At 36.6% G+C, this 19,947-nt stretch overlaps 1 protein-coding gene and 1 long non-coding RNA gene across 2 annotated transcripts in view; one reads left to right on the top strand and one right to left on the bottom strand.

Annotated features, from left to right (window-relative positions):
• LOC106061465 (protein YIPF5-like) overlaps positions 1-19,947 on the top strand; it is a 112,832-nt gene that overhangs the window by 68,546 nt on the left and 24,339 nt on the right. The gene's annotated exons all lie outside the window — the stretch shown is intronic.
• On the bottom strand, positions 14,168-15,986 carry LOC129927748 (uncharacterized). The gene is made up of 3 exons (XR_008779378.1): positions 15,566-15,986; positions 14,875-14,951; positions 14,168-14,592 (listed from the first exon to the last, which is right to left on the bottom strand). It is a non-coding gene; the product is annotated as an uncharacterized LOC129927748 (long non-coding RNA).

Below are 19,947 nucleotides of genomic sequence, written 5' to 3'. Positions count from 1 at the left end.
ACTCACAAACAAACATTCAAACGTGCACGGGCGTTCGTTCGCAGCGGTCAGGTGCCAACCAGCTTTCCAGAACTTGACGCGCGTCCGTTTGGACGTTGAGTGGAGCCGATGGTCGGACGGGATGTGAGCAGTTAGGTGTATAGGTGAAAAGGTCAACTGTGGCCAGCGTACCTAATTTTAGTATCCGACTCTCCAAACACTTGCACTCGCTCGCTCGATCTCTCCGCCCCCGCCCGTATTTTTATGTGTTGTTTTCTTTCTTTGTATCTCCATCATATCACGTGACCTAACTCACTTTGCAGAACTACTTTCAACATTTTCGCATCTAAACTATAGTTGTAATTGTGTTTTACCTACACCTCACTCATTACGCGCTACTTGTGTTTCACGGGGTTGTCTTCTTAAGACACTTTTGATGACATGTCTCGCCACTCACTGAGCTAAGACCTTAGAGCAGCGGTTCTCAACCTTTTAAGCTCGGCGACCCTTTTTTTTACAAACCCCCCACTCTGCCGCGACCTCCCCCCCTCCCCACACACACAAACAGCAATAGAAGAATAGACAATAACAATCAATATTTTCGATGGTCTAAGGCGACCCCTGGCAAATCGTGATTTGACCCCCAAGAGGGTCGGAACCCACAGGTTGAGAACCGCTGCCTTAGAGATACAACTGTGTTATCATCAACAGTTACAACGTCTCGTCAGCGCACGGCCATCGCGTCGTCTTCCCGAGGTCTTTGTGACACAATAGACTGGATGTTCCCTGTCTCCAGTCCATTGACATTATACATTGACATTTTATACATATATTAGTGGATAAATAACGCTTCTCTTCCTCGCCTAACTCTATAGGCCCTACATACATAGATATATACGATTTATGATTAGATATAATGTGTCATCCCTATTATAACATTAGGCGTTAACATTATTAATACAAGCGCGTAATGAAAAAAAATGGAAGCGTTGCCAACTTTGATCTGAAAGCGAAATGAAAGAACAATATTGAATGCAACATTGAATGCTCCACCCATCTCTTTGGGCCTGAGTTTTTTTTAAGTCTTGTAAGGATTCTTTTTTGTAACACACACACACTCGTTTTTGTTTTAATTTTATGTAACTGAGTTGAAAGAGTTTAGTGTTTTGTTTTTTAAAGACCGAAACCCACTTTTACATTCTGTAATGAAATTTGCCCTTGTGGAGTGCCACCATTGAATGCCGACCATGTCCTTCAAAGCTGTATTCTCCATCGAGAGGCCCAAAAACCTCTATAGAAGAAAAACTATATGGAGAGCTGCCTGATCTGGAAACCACTGCGCAGTTCATCTCAGATAGCGGAGTAATCCAACATGATAATGCTAACAAAGAAAAACAAGGATTAAAATCATACCAGGTCTTACTAGGGGAAAGGTGGAAACATTAGTTCTGTAGTTATAGCGTTGAACTAAGTTCTAGACATAACAAATATCTCGTTCAAACAAGGATAATTTGTTGTACGCATCAATTTGTTATAGGTGGAGAATAGTAACTGCATTTCCCTAAAATCTCAATTAAATCCTGTTTCAAAATCATTCTAAAATATTTGTTTTGAAGCTTCAATAATTATTTGATTCACGGCCAATATTCACGACGAATCTGAATATGTCAATCTGTAAAAATGTAAAAAAGTAAAGTTTCCCTTTCAGATCTTGCGATCTATGGGGCAGATGATGTAAATGTCATCTGTTTCTATGGCCAACGGTTAACAAGCAGGGTGTTATGTGGCCAGCACAACGACCAACCGCCTTTACTTTCACCAACTAAAGTCAGGTAGCCATTAGAGTTGGGTGGACTCAGGGGCGCACTAAAAATCCCGAAATTCAAAATCCCAGTCTTCAACGAGATTCGAACCCAGGATCCCCAGGTTCGGAAGCCAAGCGCTTAACCACTCAGCCACCGCGTCATTCTGTGATAAAGTGAAATCTCTCCCTCTCTTCATATCTCTTCATTTTCAACATTTTTTTTCTCCCTTTTCTCTCAATTCTTTCTCCCTGCCTCTTTACTTTAATATTTTCATTTTCCACCCCCTTCTCTCTCTCTCTCTCTCTCTCTCTCTCTCTCTCTCACTCTCTCTCACACTCTCTCACTCTCTCTCTCTCACTCTCTCTCACTCTCTCTGTTTCTCTCTCTCTCTCTCACTCTCTCTCACTCTCTCTCTCTCACTCTCTCTCTCTCACACTCTCTCTCTCTCCCTTCTTTTCTCTTTTTTTCCATACTCATTTTTCTCTTTCAGTTTTCTAAATTGAGATCACTCATTTTCTCTTTGACCTGAGATCCGATATACAACTGGGTTTATTTCTGGGTTTCTTTGCACATGTATATTTGGATATTTATTTTGAACATACCGTTACAATACTGCAACTTAACAGCCACAATTAGCTTTTGTAAGATTACATTCTCTACATTGTTTACACTGACAGCTTCGGGCGAGAATTTCATCACAGGTTGCCCCTGGAAGTCTTTTGAAACTCATCTTTTTTTTTTTCCAATCGCCTTGTCTAAGTAATCAAATCCACGAGTCAGCTAAACACCGGCTCGAGCTTTGGATGGAGTTTAAAAACTTATCTCCCTTTCTGTGTGCACTATTTACATTCAGGGGCGCCCCAGCCCCCCCTTGCGAGTCTGGAATTTTGTTTAGATTCCCGGCGAGTTCTGGGTGTTATTTCGTGTGGCATCAAGAGCTGGCAGTATTGGTAAAGCCAGATCTATATTAGGACAGAGTCCCCCCTGTGTTCGGCTTCGTGTAGGCTCGCGCTAATCCAGCGATATCTGCACGGAACTAGATGTCTTTCATTATAAGGGCAGCGTTGATAGAATTTTAATAGTGAGCAACTTGTGAGACATGTTTCATAGAGTTTCTTCCATGGCGGTACATAGCATTCTAGTTACATAGGTCTTTGATCTGATCATTATCGGATTACCGAATATTTTTTTTTTCGTATTCCAGTTTAGGTATAATATATCTAGAAAAATTTTTTGGATTTTCAGATATACAATAAAAATATAAATTCAATGATAGCCTACTGAAGAAAGTAATAAAAAATATCATGACAAAGAATGGTATTGGAAAAGGGTGTAAACAATTCAAGAAAATAGCCACCATTTCCACTCCAAATATTTTTTTTTTACAATCTTCTACACCAGTGGTTCACAAACTTTTGTATCCCGTAGACCCCTTGCCATGTTTTCTGCTTTTCGGTAGACCCCCTGCCAGTGGCGTAGCAAGGTACCCGCGGGCCCAGGTTCAAGAACATCTTGGTGGGCCCCCCTCCAGCCAATCAGACAAATTTGGTGTGTGACAAAAATGAGTAATCTAAATGCAAAGACATTCCAATGTAAAGATCGTACCTTTTTAAAAAAATAAGTTAGTCGAATGGATGGTTTTGAGGTCATACGATGAGAATGTATGGGCATTGGCATCATATTGGTTTCAAAATCAACCACCACAAGAAAACAAAGAAACAAACAAACTTCGAATGGATGGTTTTGAGGTCATACGATGAGAATTTATGGGCATTGGCATCATATTGGTTTCAAAATCAACCACCGCAAGAAAACAAAGAAACAAACAAACTTCGAATGGATGGTTTTGAGGTCATACGATGAGAATGTATGGGCATTGGCATCGTATTGGTTTCAAAATCAACCACCGCTGGAATCCACTATTGGAATAATTTAAATAGGCACTCGCTGAACCTCCAAGAAAACATTTAACATCTATATTTCATTTAGTATGGGGATCCAACCCAGGACTTGTGTGACAGGCTCGAGCTAAATGGGAGATGGCATAAACACGGCTTGGTGTTGGACCGAATTGATGTTGGAAATCAAGGGCCAGTGCTTCTTGTGACTGAATGAGAGACAGTATTATAAGTGCACATTCTTAAAAGCACGGGATAAAACGATATTATTCATTAATATCTATTCGTTTTAAGACACACTAGGAAGTAATATGTAAGCATGTAGTTTAAATATTGGGCTATTTGTGTTAAGTTAAATTTTAATTTAGGTGATGGCCAGATGTATACGACGTAACCACTGCCTGCTACACTAGTAAATATCACACAATTACTGCGATGACTATAGGACGTAACCACTGCCTGCTACACTAGTAAATATCACACCAGTACTGCGAGGACTATAGGATGTAACCACTGCCTGCTACACTAGTAAATATCACACCAGTACTGCGCGAACTATAGGACGTAACCACTGCCTGCTACCCAAGTAAATATCACACCAGTACTGCGCGGACTATAGGACGTAACCACTGCCTGCTACACAAGTAAATATCACACCAGTACTGCGAGGACTATAGGACGTAACCACTGCCTGCTACACAAGTAAATATCACACTAGTACTCCAAGTTCAAGAACATCTTGATGAGCTCCTCTCCAGCCAATAAGACAAATTTAGTGTGTGACAAAAAATGTGTAAACTAAATGTAAAGACATTCCACTGTAAAGATCGTACCTTTTTCTTAAAAAAAAAGTAATTATGTCATAACGTTTGATTCAGTTAGGACTGCATATAAGTAATAGTGTCTTAAAATTCAATGTTTGTACAACTTCTTAACAGAGTTAAACTACTTAAAAGTGTTTCAAATAAAGAAACAAATGTTCTTCCTAAGTTCTAATGTGGGCTTGAGGCATGGGCGTAATGAGCTCTTTCGCGCCAGTGTTGCTACGCCACTGCCCCCTGCTTAACTTATATTGCATTTTTGCAAATTCATCAACTCCATTTTTTTAAAACTAATTTCTAACTGTAGTGAGTGTAAGAATGAAAAATAGAGATTCATCTTTTTTTATTCATAAAATTCAAATTTAAACCAATTAAAATAAAAATTAATATTTTTTACTGGAATCACCAAAACACACTGGAAATGTTGTCTTTTTGCACGTCTATTCTCCGTTGCTTTTGTTGTTCTATGATGTAATCATCAAACATTAAAAATTAATTAATCAATTAATTAATTTGCCTTATGTATCATTGTAAAATTTTTGGCAAAGCGCAGTTTCTCGTGTATTTCTTGATCTTTCACGTGTGGCTCAAATATTGGATATACAGAACTGTTTTCACTAACAGTAGAAGGGGCGAAGGTGAGCTACTGGCACCTAAGCCAGTAACTTTGAGCAGGAAGGGCTCATTAGCTTTGACTTGCTGCCCACCTAGCAGAAGGAAAACTGAATTCAAACCTATGCTGCGTGCAGCTTTACCCAAACACTGGAAACGTTTCGTGGGTCAACCCTGTTAAAAATAAGGAGTCGGCAACCCTTAACCAGTATGAAGCACACAGCATTACATTCAGAGCCTGTGACACCGCTGATCCAAAACACTGAATGTATGTCGTTTACAAAGAATTACATAAGAAGCTTTTAATTTTATAACTCATACCACCAATGTGCCATTGATTTGTATTGTTGCTTAAAGAAATTGTTTTAATAATATCAGATGTAGGTTTGTGTAAAACAGTTTTTAAAACTACAACGGCTGATAAAGTCAATGTTTTACCTATGGTGTTTTCCGTTTTTTTCTATAAGTAAAGAGATATTGTAAGTCGCCTACAAACCATCATCTTCTCTATATGATGTCGAAGAAGGATTTTGTGGGTCTAATCAGAACTTTATCTTTGAGTGTTCGAAAGTTTTTCAAACCTTTATCTATTTTGTCAGGGTGGCATCGTCTCAAACGATCCTCCAGAGTAATTGGTTTCATATCGTCATAAAACCGCTTATTTGACAAGGAAAGAATGAATCCCAATTTTAAATAATCAACGCTGTTTAACATTAGTTACATGTAGACAAAATTAAGCTAGTGAAATAAGTATTGAAATTAAATGCTATAATTTTTCGTTTGAATAGCATGATACATATTTAAAGGATTAACTAAGGTACAAATCATAGATTAGTTTAGTAAATAATTACATTAGTGGGATGTGAAAATTAAAGTCGCAACATGATTAAATGAAATTTATTATCGTAGACCCCCGTAGACATCTCATAGACCCCCAATTTATTTTTTCACTTTCGTAGACCCCTTGGAAGTCTTCGTAGACCCCTGGGGGTCTATATAGACCACTTTGGGAATCACTGTTCTACACACTTGGAAATATAGTAACTATGACCTGCGACAAACAAATATTAGCTCTGTCTTTTTGTGACCTAAGCCTCATCTCGTTAGTTTTTTATCTAAATTTCTTCCTATTGCTGAAATGAGATTCCACTTTGGATTCGAAGATTAAAAAAAAAAAATTCTGTAGAATTTTCTTTGCTGCCATTAGATCTAGTTTCCAAAGACACCTGGTTACTATAGCAACGCTGCTCTCGAGTTACTTTCATTAACGTCTGCCATCTTGCTTTCCAATTATTTTTTTATATTCTTGTGAAAAATAAAGGGTCAGAACTATCGACTTGAAAAGGGCAGTAATGATAGACACAAGCAGGGGAGATCAATAGAGTAAATCACTGTATTTGTAAAGGCCAGTATAAACATTGGGCTGGGCAGAGGGCTGAATGTGAATGGCAGGGCTTCAAAGTGTACACACAGTGAGTTTTCACCATTCTTAAAACAATATTGTTTTTCTATATCAATCTATCTGCCTGTCGGAAAAGCGCAATGGACGAAAAAGAACATAAGAACTGAAGTGATAAATCAGAAGATATTTAAGCTCTAAGGCTCTAGATTCTTCCATTCTCCAATGTTGAACGACACTACAGACTGACTCAAATGTGAAACAAACACTTGAAATTTTTTCTTGAAAGAAATTATTGTGAAATATATGTTGGCAAAAAACAACATAAAAACAACTGATTAGTGTGTGTTTGTGGCCGGGGGGGGGGGTTAGTGTAACCGAGCTACTTATCTTCTGCGTGCGTCCAGCGTGACGAAAGGTCATGTCCAGTGCGTGTGTGTGTGTTCATAGTAGTTAAGCAATGTCGTGTGAGATGCGCGTGTCTACTGCAATCTTGTCGTTTCTAGTAAATTACTTTCTTGTTTTATAATCCTGAACAACCTATTGTCGATATTTTTGAAAAATTTGACATAAATTTGTTTTAAGTTGAAAATACGGAACAATTTGATATCGATAAATAAACTGTAGTGACGTATTGTCAAAGAATATAAGTGTAATATTAGTGAATTTTGCGATTTCAAACATTTGACATAATTTATTTTTTTGTAAAACAATATCCGGAACAACCTTATAGTTAATGAAATATAAGTCAGTATAGAGATTTTCATTTAGCATTTATATGCTATTTACATTAAAAAACCGGAACAACATTTCATTGATCATGTGTTTTTGCAACGTTTATGCATGGAAATTAAATGTAATATAAGTTAGAAGAGCAAACAAACATTCGTTGGCATTGATTTGTTTTTCACAAAAACATTTGGAACAATCTATTATATATACTTAAAACTTTTGAGATGTTTCGGAAGGAACATTAAAGGTTAAACAAGATTTTCAATAGCTTTTAGAATTTTTTTTTTTTTTTGTTATCTAAACGTGACAGACAGACCGACCGGCAAACAAAACGCACAAAATAAGCGTCTTTTATCCTGATGTAGGCACTAAACAAAAAATAAATAAAATCTGATTATTTTAAAATTTCGAGGAAACTGATTATTACCACATTTTGCCGCTACTTATTATGCTACTGCACGAAAGTCGCTATATAAAAAGTCCATTTTAAAAAAATGTGCGTGATATTTACATACAAAGTGCATTCTTAGCCTTTATAAACAAACAGAAATTTCTTTTAATTTTAGCAGCTAGTTGACCAGAAAAACACCTATAACCAATATTTATATTTGTTGGGAACATTTCTTGTACATTTTATAAACATATATGACTTTGTGATACTGAAAATAAAAAAAAAAAATCTTTTTTGTTGATTTATGTAATTGTTTTAAAATTGGTGTATTTTATGAAAAAAATCCCTTGCATAATTAATTTTATAAATTAACCGGTTTGCTTTTCCAAAAAAGTAGCCGTTGCACCTAAACTTCTCTTCTAGTTTTCGAGATCTGAGTGTGACAGACGGACAGACGGACATTTTGCACAAACCTAATAGCGGCTTTTCTCCTTACGGTGGCCATCTAAAAATTGATAGAAACTGAAAACTAGGTGGTGAGCGCCATGACTGCCTCGATCTCAACACAGTGTCCTGTGCGCGTGCGTGAACACATTCAACGGGTGGACTGGCTAATGCAAGATCATGCATCACTCACCACCGCCCTAGAAAAACTTTTTTCATTACCCATAATGCCTGGCAATCCCTTTCCCTTAGAAAAAAAAAAAAGCTGTAATGCCCCGGAAGTGAACACGCGCATCCTTTCAGGTCACATCAATGACACCTTTATGAGGAAATCCCTTTCTACTATCTGCCCACTTTCTCCTCTTGATATCGTGTCTAGCCATGAGAGTAATTTCTAGGAAGTCGCGGAACAAGAAAGCTGTTATTATGCCGTCTGTTACACACAACTTTCCTGTTCACTGCGTTGCAGAGTAACAACAAACAAGCCTTAGGATAATAACCAAACATATTTTTTTTTATCTTTCCGTTTGAACAGGCTTCAAGATTTCTGCATCCTTTGGTTTTTCTTTGAAAGCTTGAATACAGGGTAATTTTATCCAGATAATTGGATTTTTTTTTTGAGTTTCTTAACCAGCCATCCATATGACTTCTTTACTGATAGCATAAAAGATGTCATAGACAATTAGTACAGAAGATGCCATAGACAAATAGCACAGAAGATGTCATAGACAAGTACCACAGAAGATGTCATAGACAAGTACCACGGAAGATGACAGACAAGTACCACAGAAGATGACAGACAAGTACCACAGAAGATGACATAGACAAGTATCACAGAAGATGTCATAGACAAGTACCACGGAAGATGTCATAGACAAGTACCACGGAAGATGACAGACAAGTACCACAGAAGATGACAGACAAGTATCACAGACGATGTCATAGACAAGTACCACGGAAGATGACAGACAAGTACCACGGAAGATGTCATAGACAAGTACCACAGAAGATGTCATAGACAAGTACCACGGAAGATGTCATAGACAAGTACCACAGAAGATGTCATAGACAAGTACCACGGAAGATGACAGACAAGTACCACAGAAGATGACAGACAAGTACCACAGAAGATGACATAGACAAGTATCACAGAAGATGTCATAGACAAGTACCACGGAAGATGACAGACAAGTACCACAGAAGATGACATAGACAAGTATCACAGACGATGACATAGACAAGTACCACAGAAGATGTCATAGACAAGTACCACAGAAGATGTCATAGACAAGTACCACAGAAGATGACATAGATAAGAAGCACAGATGATGTCATAGACAAGTACCACAGAAGATATCATAGACAAGTACCACAGAAGATGTCATAGACAAGTACCACAGAAGATGTCATAGACAAGTATCACAGACGATGACATAGACAAGTACCACAGAAGATGTCATAGACAAGTACCACATAAGATGACATGGACAAGTACCACAGAAGATGACATAGACAAGTACCACAGACGATGTCATAGACAAGTACCACGGAAGATGTCGTAGACAAGTACCACAGAAGATGACATAGACAAGTACCACAGAAGATGACATAGACAAGTACCACAGACGATGTCATAGACAAGTACCACAGAAGATGACATAGACAAGTACCACAGAAGATGACATAGACAAGTACCACAGACGATGTCATAGACAAGTACCACAGAAGATGACATAGACAAGTACCACAGACGATGTCATAGACAAGTACCACGGAAGATGTCGTAGACAAGTACCACAGAAGATGTCATAGACAAGTACCACAGAAGATGTCATAGACAAGTACCACTGAAGATGTCATAGACAAGTACCACAGAAGATGTCATAGACAAGTGCCACAGAAGATGATATAGACAAGTACCACAGAAGATGTCATAGACAAGTGCCACAGAAGATGACATAGACAAGTACCACAAACGATGACATAGACAAGTACCACAGAAGATGTCATAGACAAGTACCACAGACGATGACAAAGACAAGTACCACAGAAGATGTCTTAGACAAGTACCACAGAAGATGTCTTAGACAAGTACCACAGAAGATGTCATAGACAAGTACCGCAGACGATGACATAGACAAGTACCGCAGACGATGACATAGACAAGTCTTTAGATCGATATATACGAGCTATGTTATGTGACGACTGATAGTTAAATGGGTCTATAGAGTAGAACGCACCCTCTCTGTTCTGACAGTTAAACTGTGAGGTAGCCTTAATTAGTAAATTATAGGGGTTTTTTTATTCTAAGAAGTACTTAAGCCTTTTAGTTTTAGTTCTTGGTATGCTCAAACTCTCAAGTGGAATATGCTTCTATTTTCTACTTTGCTACAGAACATTTTCGGTCACTGCCACACGACACTCGTGAATCGTTGTCTACGGAACCAGACGGGTCTTAAATTGACTGATTTACATACACTAAGCGTTTTCTGACAAAACCTATATGATGACCCTTCCCTGTTAACAGCATGAGACTCCTCCTTAAACAACTTTTTCTTTCTAGAAGGTGCTTTCATAATTCACTGATTGTATAATCCTGTCATAAAAATATCAGACACCGGAAGTAAGCTGTCTAAAAAAGCTATCAATGATCTAAATGTTATTCCTGATGGCAGTGTTGTAATGTCGTTATTTGTGAAGCCTGAGTCTATTATTTTGAGAACCGCCGGAAGCATTTTAAAAAATTGTCTGTCGATAAACTTTTGCTTATTTCGCCCACATTAAAAACACAAACACACTAGCGGCTGAAATTATTTTTTTTTGGGGGGGGGGGGATTAAAGTTGTGTGATCGAGAATTTTATCTTCTTAACTTATATAACACGGACGTAACTTCAAAAAAAGAAGATGATTACGTCCTACGCGTCATGTATTCAGTCATGTATATTAACCAATGACTTAAATTCTGGTCACTGGTTTTCCTGGCTAGCTCAGGCAACCCATTCCATGCTCTAATAGCACTAGGGAAGAAGGAGTATTTGTACAAATTTGTCCTAGCATATGGGACGAGGAATGTGCTTTGATCTTTGTGTCTTTCTGAGTATATTTTATTAAATTTTGTTTTTGTATTTGAAGATTATGGTTCAGTGTTTTATGTATTATTGCTACTTTACTTTTGAGCCTTCTGTCCTGAAGGCTTTCTAAATTTAGTGATTTTACTAAAGGTGTTACTCTAGTCAAATGTGAATATTCGTTTGTTATGAATCGCACTGCTCTATTTTGTGTCTGTTCCAGTTTCTTAATGTTTTCTTGAGTTGAGGGGTCCCAAACGGAGGATGCATATTCTATTATTGGCCTAACCAAGGTTAAATAACTTTTTAGTTTATGTTCTTATTTGATTTATAGAAATTTCTTTTAATAAATCCTAATGCTTTGTTTGATTTTTTTTTGTAGTTTCATCAATATGTGGATTCCATGACAGTTTTTCATTTATTATAACACCTAGGTTTTTTTGCGTTTTTAGTCTGTGTTACTGGTTTGCCATGAATAAGATAAGTGGAATTAATTTGTTTTAGTTTTTTTTGTTACTCTTAACAACTGACATTTTTCTGGGTGGTACCTACAAGCAAAATGGTGTCAGAAGTGGACTAATACAAAAACAACCAAGAAGCATCAAGACCCACTAAATGCTAAATGTTTCTGATCTTTTCAAAACATGTGTATTACGTGTATCGTATGTGTGTATGTTCCAGACCACATTATTTCAACCCAAACACCGGCAGCCGTTTAGAACGTGTCCGGAAATGAATCTGTCTCTTTTCCTCTCTGTCTAATGTGACAGAAACCTTCATGTAGTAGAGATACTAAGAGTATAGAATTGACACTGTCAGTGGATGGCGGGGAAGCCCCTGGGATTGAGAGGGGGGGGGGGAGGAGGGAGGCTATGCTCGGCATGATTACCCGTCGTCCCCACCCCCCCCCCCCCCGCCCTATTAAAAAATATGTTGTATTTATTCTGTTTTTATTCAGTAATGAAAGGATGCAGCTTAGTTGTGGGCTCAATCGATTGGAACTAATCAATACACGTTCAGCCTTTTGAACCTTTAGGGCTATTAGGGGCGTATCTTCTGTCTGGGGAACGTGCTCTGCCGTGACCTCCGTGACCCCAGGCCGTAAGGCTGGTTTGTGACGTAGTAGGTCAGCGACCATTGTTTCTGATCGTAACCAGAGCCTGGCTGTGTGTTAGCGCTTAGGCGAAGTGTTGTAAACGATAACACAGCCAACGTGTAGTTGTCCTGATGACTATACACAGACGTATTATTAAACTAGACTAATCACTGGATCTAGACTTTATGTATTTACTTAATATACACACTAGTGATTGTGTTAGCATTAGCGCTTAGGCGAAGTGTTGTAAAATGTAACACAACCAACATGTAGTTGTTGTCCTCATAACTATAAACAGACGTATTATTAAAGTAGACAAATTACTAGGTCTAGACTTAGATTCTCATAACTATAAACAGACGTATTATTAAAGTAGACAAATTACTAGGTCTAGACTTAGATTCTCATAACTATAAACAGACGTATTATTAAAGTAGACAAATTACTAGGTCTAGACTTAGATTCTCATAACTATAAACAGACGTATTATTAAAGTAGACAAATTACTAGGTCTAGACTTAGATGCTCATAACTATAAACAGACATATTATTAAAGTAGACAAATTACTATGTCTAGACTTAGATTCTCATAACTATAAACAGACGTATTACTTTAAAGTAGACAAATTACTAGGTCTAGAATTAGATCCTCATAACTATAAACAGACGTATTATTAAAGTAGACTAATTACTAGGTCTAGACTTTATGTATTTACTTAATATACACACTAAGTGATTGAAGACTGCTTTGTGTGTGTTGTAAACTGTAGTGTGTTGTAAACTGAACTGTAGCACACCTGGCTGAATGTTTGCATTAGTGCTTAGGCTAAGTGATATAGTCTGTAACTCATTAACGTGTAGTCATGTATGTTATGACTTTTCTATAAACAGTATTACACCTACATGTTATTAGAATATAAAATTGATCAGTTGCTTTACAACTTAATGTACACACTAATGATAACAAGCATCACAACAGAAATAACACAACATGAAAACAAATGTGTGGTGTTATATAGCAATTTTATTTGCAGACAAAGGATACCACTTTAATGAGTTAAGTTTTTATTGCAATTGCTTAATGAACATATGGGAAAAAAAAAATTCAATAGTTTACAATACACATTTTAAAAATACAATGATTACATATAATGTTAATGTGATTTAAATATATGGATGGCTGCCTGTTCAAACGGTTTGCTCATATAATGTTAATGTTATTTAAATTATATATTATATATATATGGATGGCTGCCTGGTGGAGCGGCTTGCGCTCCGGACTGTCGCTTAGATTTATTGATGGTCCCAAGTTCAAACCCTGGCCGCTCCCATCCCCAGTCATGCAGTCATTAAATTTCTTTAGAACCACATGAACACAATAACCAGCAACATATCTTATCTTATAGATTACACAAGTTACTTCAAAAAACAAGATAATTACCCATAATATAACATCTAACAGTTAGACTTACAGAGAACCTTTATGATGTTTTGATGAATCATTAAAATTAGGAAAGATAAAAGAAATATTTTCATCTTTTTGATTTATCCCACTGTATCTTAAACCTTTAAATATATGTAGTGTACATGGTCAATAACTTATATAAGCAGGAATCTGCAGGATGTGGGTAGACAATACTTAATTTAGATAGTCCATAAAAAGTGACATGGTCTTCTTATTTAGTCCTGTTTGGTTTAAGTCAATTTAATATATTTATTTCATTGTCATTTTTTGTATTTGTGTTCTTAGTGTTTTCTTTAATAGCATTTAAAAACTGTTAGTATTGTTGGTAAAATTTTTTGTAGAATATTGTTCTATGAGTTCTAACAAATTAGTAATTTCATAAATGTAGGATACAGTTTTAAGAAGTAGCTTATCACCTTTACCAAATACTTCTGTTTGTTTAAAAAAAAAACATCAAAGAGATGTACCAAGAACAATAGAATATATATATACTACCTTAACAGGACCAGAACCTTTACAATGTACATAAATCATACACTCCTCTTGACAAAGATCATCCAAAACGAAGACACATTTATATTTCTTACACTATCTTGAAATTCACTGAAATCACTGATATGTTTTTTTTACTATTATATCCTTATATGTTTGACATGTTTCGGATGTTCCTTCAGAGTTGACGACAGGGGATGGGAGCGGGCAGGGTTTGAACCAGAGACATTGATAAATCCAAACGACAGTCCAGCGCGCAAACCACAAGACCAGGCAGCCATCCTGCGACTTCCTGAGACTTAACACTTTTTTTTAATGCACTCTCTACTCTTTCATGTGTAGTAGCTAGTCCACAATACTTCATCGTCTTCAAAATGTTAACGGCAGATCTGAAAGTTAAATAAAGTTTACTATTAATATTTTTTAGATGAAATGCAAACTGTAAATAAATACTGTATGTATATAATATAATAATATCAAACATTTACTAGAATATCTATTGATAGAATCGTTATTAAATTAATAGATTTTCATATTCTAGCCTAAAGTAGTATTTACTTCCTAGCAATAGCCTCTTTTTATAGTCTTGTTGATCATCAAAAGCATAAAAAATTAAAATTATTTATAATACTAATATTATATGCTAGATGCTAGTAATAATTATTACTTACTTTAGAGTATTCCTTTATAGTACGTGTTCCTTCAATACTGTCCATGATACTTCGTCTTGAAAATGTTAATGGCAGATCTGAAAGTTTACAATTAATTTTTTTGAAATGAAATGCAAACTGTATAAAATATAAAATGTATATATTAGGCCTATATATAACCTAACATTTACTAGAATAATTTGGTATATACCGAGGTATAAAATATGACAGATCTAATAGTAAGTGTCTAACAGTCTAATAGAATGAGTCTATGTAACTATAGAATACTAGTAATAGACTACAATAGATTATAGATCTGTACTTCTACTGGTTATATATATATATAATATATATATCTATATAATATATATATATATATATGTATCTCTATCTATTATAAATCTATAAGTTACTACCTGTCTATTTGTACTTCTATATAATATACGGACTATACTATGCTATTGGTATATAAACTAGATCTAGACTCTATAATTATTGACAGAATTGTTATTAAATGAATAGATTTACAATTAGATCTACATAGTCCTAGCCTAGATCAAGTATTCAATGCCTAGGCTAGGCCTAGATTTCTAGATCTACCCACTTTGACTTTATATAATGATTATCATGTTAAATTGTTAATCATCAAAAGCATAAAAGTCAATTAATTATGTATAATGTTAATATGCTGGATCTAGAAATATTTACTTACTTTAGAGTACTCCTTTAATGGTACGTAGATCTAATCCTTCTACTAAGCCAAAGGTATTACCGCTGGCCATTTTTTCTTTCTAAGCCACCATTCATCATCTTTTGGTAATCGGAAAGCATATCTGCTAGTTACTAGATCTAGTAGTGCTAGATCTAGATCCTTTACAAAACGAGACATTTGTTCACCATTGTAGATCTAGAGTTTTAATCCATGATGAATAATTTGAAAAGTCTAAATCATATTTAGATGAAGATTCTATTTGTTTCAAAAGAAATCTTTCTGTCTATGTAAACTACACAGCAACACAGTGGACTGAGTGGTTACGTACACACGCATCAATCAGTGACGCATAACCTTGGCCTCTGACCAGTGATGACGTAGGCCGCGACCTGGTCAGAGCTAAGGCTTTCTATGTCGAAGGCGCCGGCTCTGCCCGCTCCGTCCATTTTTTTTACAATCCCCCCCCCCTCTCTCTCTCTCTCTCTCTCTCTAAGATACCAACCCTGTGAATTATCGGCCACTCTGACATATCCTCGAGCACTTGTAGGAGATTTTCAAACATTGCCTTACGCTTCTCGTCAGCTTAGAGTTATTTGCCCTTAATAAAAAAAAATGGACGATTTTTCCTTCCCCTGGTGTGTGAGTACTCCTGTTTCCATGTGTGTGAGTTCGTCTTTGAGTGTGTGAATGATTCAAACATATGAGTACTTGTTTAAGAATCGCTCTTTTTTTTTCTCTGTTATAATCTCATATATTCTTATCTAATAAATTACAGTAGGCCTAAGTTACCTCAGAAAGGAAGATAATTACGTCCTAGTCGTATGTTAATCAAGTCAGGCATGTTAATTAGAGACTTAAAATCTACTAATTTATTGGTTTTCCTGGCTGAATCAAGCAACCCGTTACATATTCAAATGGCACTAGAGAAAGAAAGAGCACTTGTGTGAATGTGTCCCAGCATATGGAATAAGAAATGTGCATTTTTCTAGTATTTTATCAGGTTGAGTTTTTAATTAATTTATTTATAAGTCAGGGTTTAGTGCTGCGTGTTTGTGTTATGTGTGTGAGGTCTTTTATTTTATTCTCGAGCACAAAAGCGCGAGAAAAGTCTTCGCTTGTTTTTTGCACCTTCAACTTTTGTTATGACTAATATAAGATTTACTACATACAAGTCTTTCTTCGAGATCTCTAACTAAATTTCCCCTGCTCATTAGCATATCGCTCAATTAGGCATTTCCATAAGCACTTCCATAAAGCAAGACTTTCTAAACAAAGTAATCCCACAATGTGTCGACTGTTTTCCTTTCCTACAAGTCACGTGCACAACAACATGACCCAATTAACTTTTAATTACTTTGACCCGCTTTCCCCAAACTCCCACATAGTGCTAATTTACTTTTTGTCTTCTGTCCTTGAGTGTCTCTAAAGTTTAGTGATTGCAGTGTTATTCTAGTCAGATGTGAATTTTTACAATTATTTGACCTAACCCAAACTATATTTAAATATTAACATATCTTTTACGGGATTTCAACGTCAATGTGAATAGGAGGCTTAAACCGCCTGGGCTCGAGGTTCGATACCCCACTTGAGCAGCAAAGAAAACTTTCTTCCAGATACCTCCTTCCCATTTGGTCCTAAAAAAAAAGACGACCATAGCGCGATGAGCATGCTATAAGCACGACAGTTGTGCTACTTAAAAAAAAAATGTGTTAATAATTCATAAGTCGGTGTCTAAGACTGCATACTTCATGTCAAATTGTGGTTTGCCAAAGCAATTTAAAAAAAAGAAAAGAAACTATTTTGACTAGATCAACTTCCTTCCTTGTCTTTAGTTGACATCTCTGTCATTGTGTTCCTCACGGAGACCTTGACCTTTGGTCTTGCCAGGTCAACTGATGACCAGGGTTGACCTTTACCTTACAAAATAGAAAGCTGGGCTACTTGTGTGGCTGCCAGAGTTGTCTCCTACCTTGACCAGAAGCCCTGGGACGTCCAAACATGGCCGTGAATGAAGAGGTCAAAAGTGACCGACCTTTGTCAAAGACAGGAGGGGAGATGGGGGGGGGGGGTGATGCGTGAATCATGTCGTGAACTGTTCATCTCAGAGAAAGGGGTGCTCTGTAAAGATCACTGGAACAGGTGAAGTGGTGTAGTGGCCTCGGTGACCGTCACACTTACTATCAGTCTACTTGGAATTCTAATGGGCCTCATTCACCAATCGTAAACAAACGTGATAATATTGATAAAACAATGAAAAGAACGTATCACCTGACAGCCTTTATGGATCGCCTAATTTGGATAGAAGAGATAGAGAATCACGTGGCTAAATGTTGTTTGTTTACGATTGGTGAATGAGGTCCATGGTATCTTCGTGAAAGTGGCGAGCAGGAGCGATGGTCCGAGCGCTGTCCACTGAAATGATTTTAAGAGAGAATTGCTCTGTAAATTCAAATAAAATATGTGTGTGACATCATTGACCTCAATGGTTTGTTTGTTCAGTAAATTGAAGCAGTTATGTGACATCATGGCCTCAATGGTTTGTTTGTTCTATAAATTGAAGTAGTTATGTGACATCATGGCCTCAATGGTTTGTTTGTTCTATAAATTGAAGTAGTTATGTAACATCATGGCCTCAATGGTTTGTTTGTTCTATAAATTGAAGTAGTTATGTAACATCATGGCCTCAATGGTTTGTTTGTTCTATAAATTGAAGTAGTTATGTAACATCATGGCCTCAATGGTTTGTTTGTTCTATAAATTGAAGTAGTTATGTAACATCATGGCCTCAATGGTTTGTTTTGTTATATTCACATAAAGTGTAGAGCGTAATTCCTTTATGCTCCTGCCCAATGAAATGTGCTTGTACAGTGGACCGGTATTTAACCCTTTTTACAAAGCTTCTATCAATTCACTCTGTCTGTTTGGTTACACATTTTGAGCACAATGTCTTCAATAATGTCTGGTATAAAGTTGAAACTTTGTTTAATTATTCATTGCTCTTAGAAGCACTCTTACATGTGAATCGAAAAGTAGACCATTGACCATTTAATTAATTAAATTGTGGTAATATTTTACACTTTTGTATCATCAAACGGAAATGAATCTTACAATATTGTAAGATTGTATCTTACAATATTCCCTTTCGATAAGCTTTGTTTTTCAGAAGTATTTTTTACAAAATATTTGACATGTTTTTCAATAAAGAAAAACACGACAAACATCCGTACTCGGACCCTTCATCACTTTTCAAACTCATTAGCATGAGAGTTGTCGCGCTTCAGTTTGCTTCTACCGATTCAATGTCCCCTGGAAGTCTGAGGGGAAGAAAATCAATCATTAATTTGATATGTAATGTAGATCTAGTCTGAGTGTTTGTCTTAAGTTCCTAACCTCTGATGTCGACTAAACAGAAGTCTGGAAATGTTTGCTTGAACGGGGCCTGAAATCGATATAACCTGCAACATCACAGGACGGCAAAGATTATTACAAATATTGACTTTGACACTTATTTGACAACGTCGGTAAACTGTCTCTTATGTAATACCTTCTTGTCTTGCTGAGTATTTCATTAGGTTTTGTTTTTCTATTTGTAAGTTCTGGTTTAGTGTTTTATATATTATAGCTACTTGATTTTTTATTCTTCTGTCCTGAAGTGTCTCTAAGTTTAGTGATGTAGGGAATCAAATTAAGCTCTTATGGAGGATACGATCTATAACATGCATCCTGGACCTGTGATCAGCTGCGTCCCTGAATATAATTATTTCAATGCTTAAAAAATGTGTGTATGAGTTGCCTGAGCTAGCCAGGAAAACCAGTGACTTGGGCAGAATTTAGGTCATTGGTTAATATGCATGACTAAATGCATGACGCGTAGGACGTAATCATCTTCTTTTCTGAAGTAACGTCTGTATTGTATAAGATAAGATCAGAACAAAAAAAGTGTATTTTCCTTCAACTCATGTTACAACTCGTTCGGTCGTTTCTACGTCCCGTTATTGGCCGTTCCTTAAAGCAGTGGTTCCCAAACCTTTTCCCTTAAAGGAACACTTCGCACATTCGGAGTATTTAGCGGAACACTTTTGCTTATTAGTTTTTATAGAGATTAATTATTTTGTGTTGGCCTACTAGTTACTTATCCCAGTAGTACGTGGAACACCTATTCAGGCCTCGCGGGGCACTAGGGCTCCGCGGAACACAGTTTGAGAAACACTGCCTTAAAGATGTGCCATCGGATTACCTAATCCCATGTCTCGTTTTCACAACGAGGTTAAGAAGCAGTAGCGTGCCTATCTAGACAAAACAGTCTGCCTTGAAAGTGCTTTTTAAAAAAATCTTATCTATTACAGTCCCTCCTTTAATTATATCCTGCGCATACCCAACTG

Source organism: Biomphalaria glabrata, chromosome 8 (genome assembly GCF_947242115.1).
Source record: "Biomphalaria glabrata chromosome 8, xgBioGlab47.1, whole genome shotgun sequence".
NCBI lineage: Eukaryota > Metazoa > Mollusca > Gastropoda > Planorbidae > Biomphalaria > Biomphalaria glabrata.
This window is presented reverse-complemented; position numbering and strand designations above follow the sequence as displayed.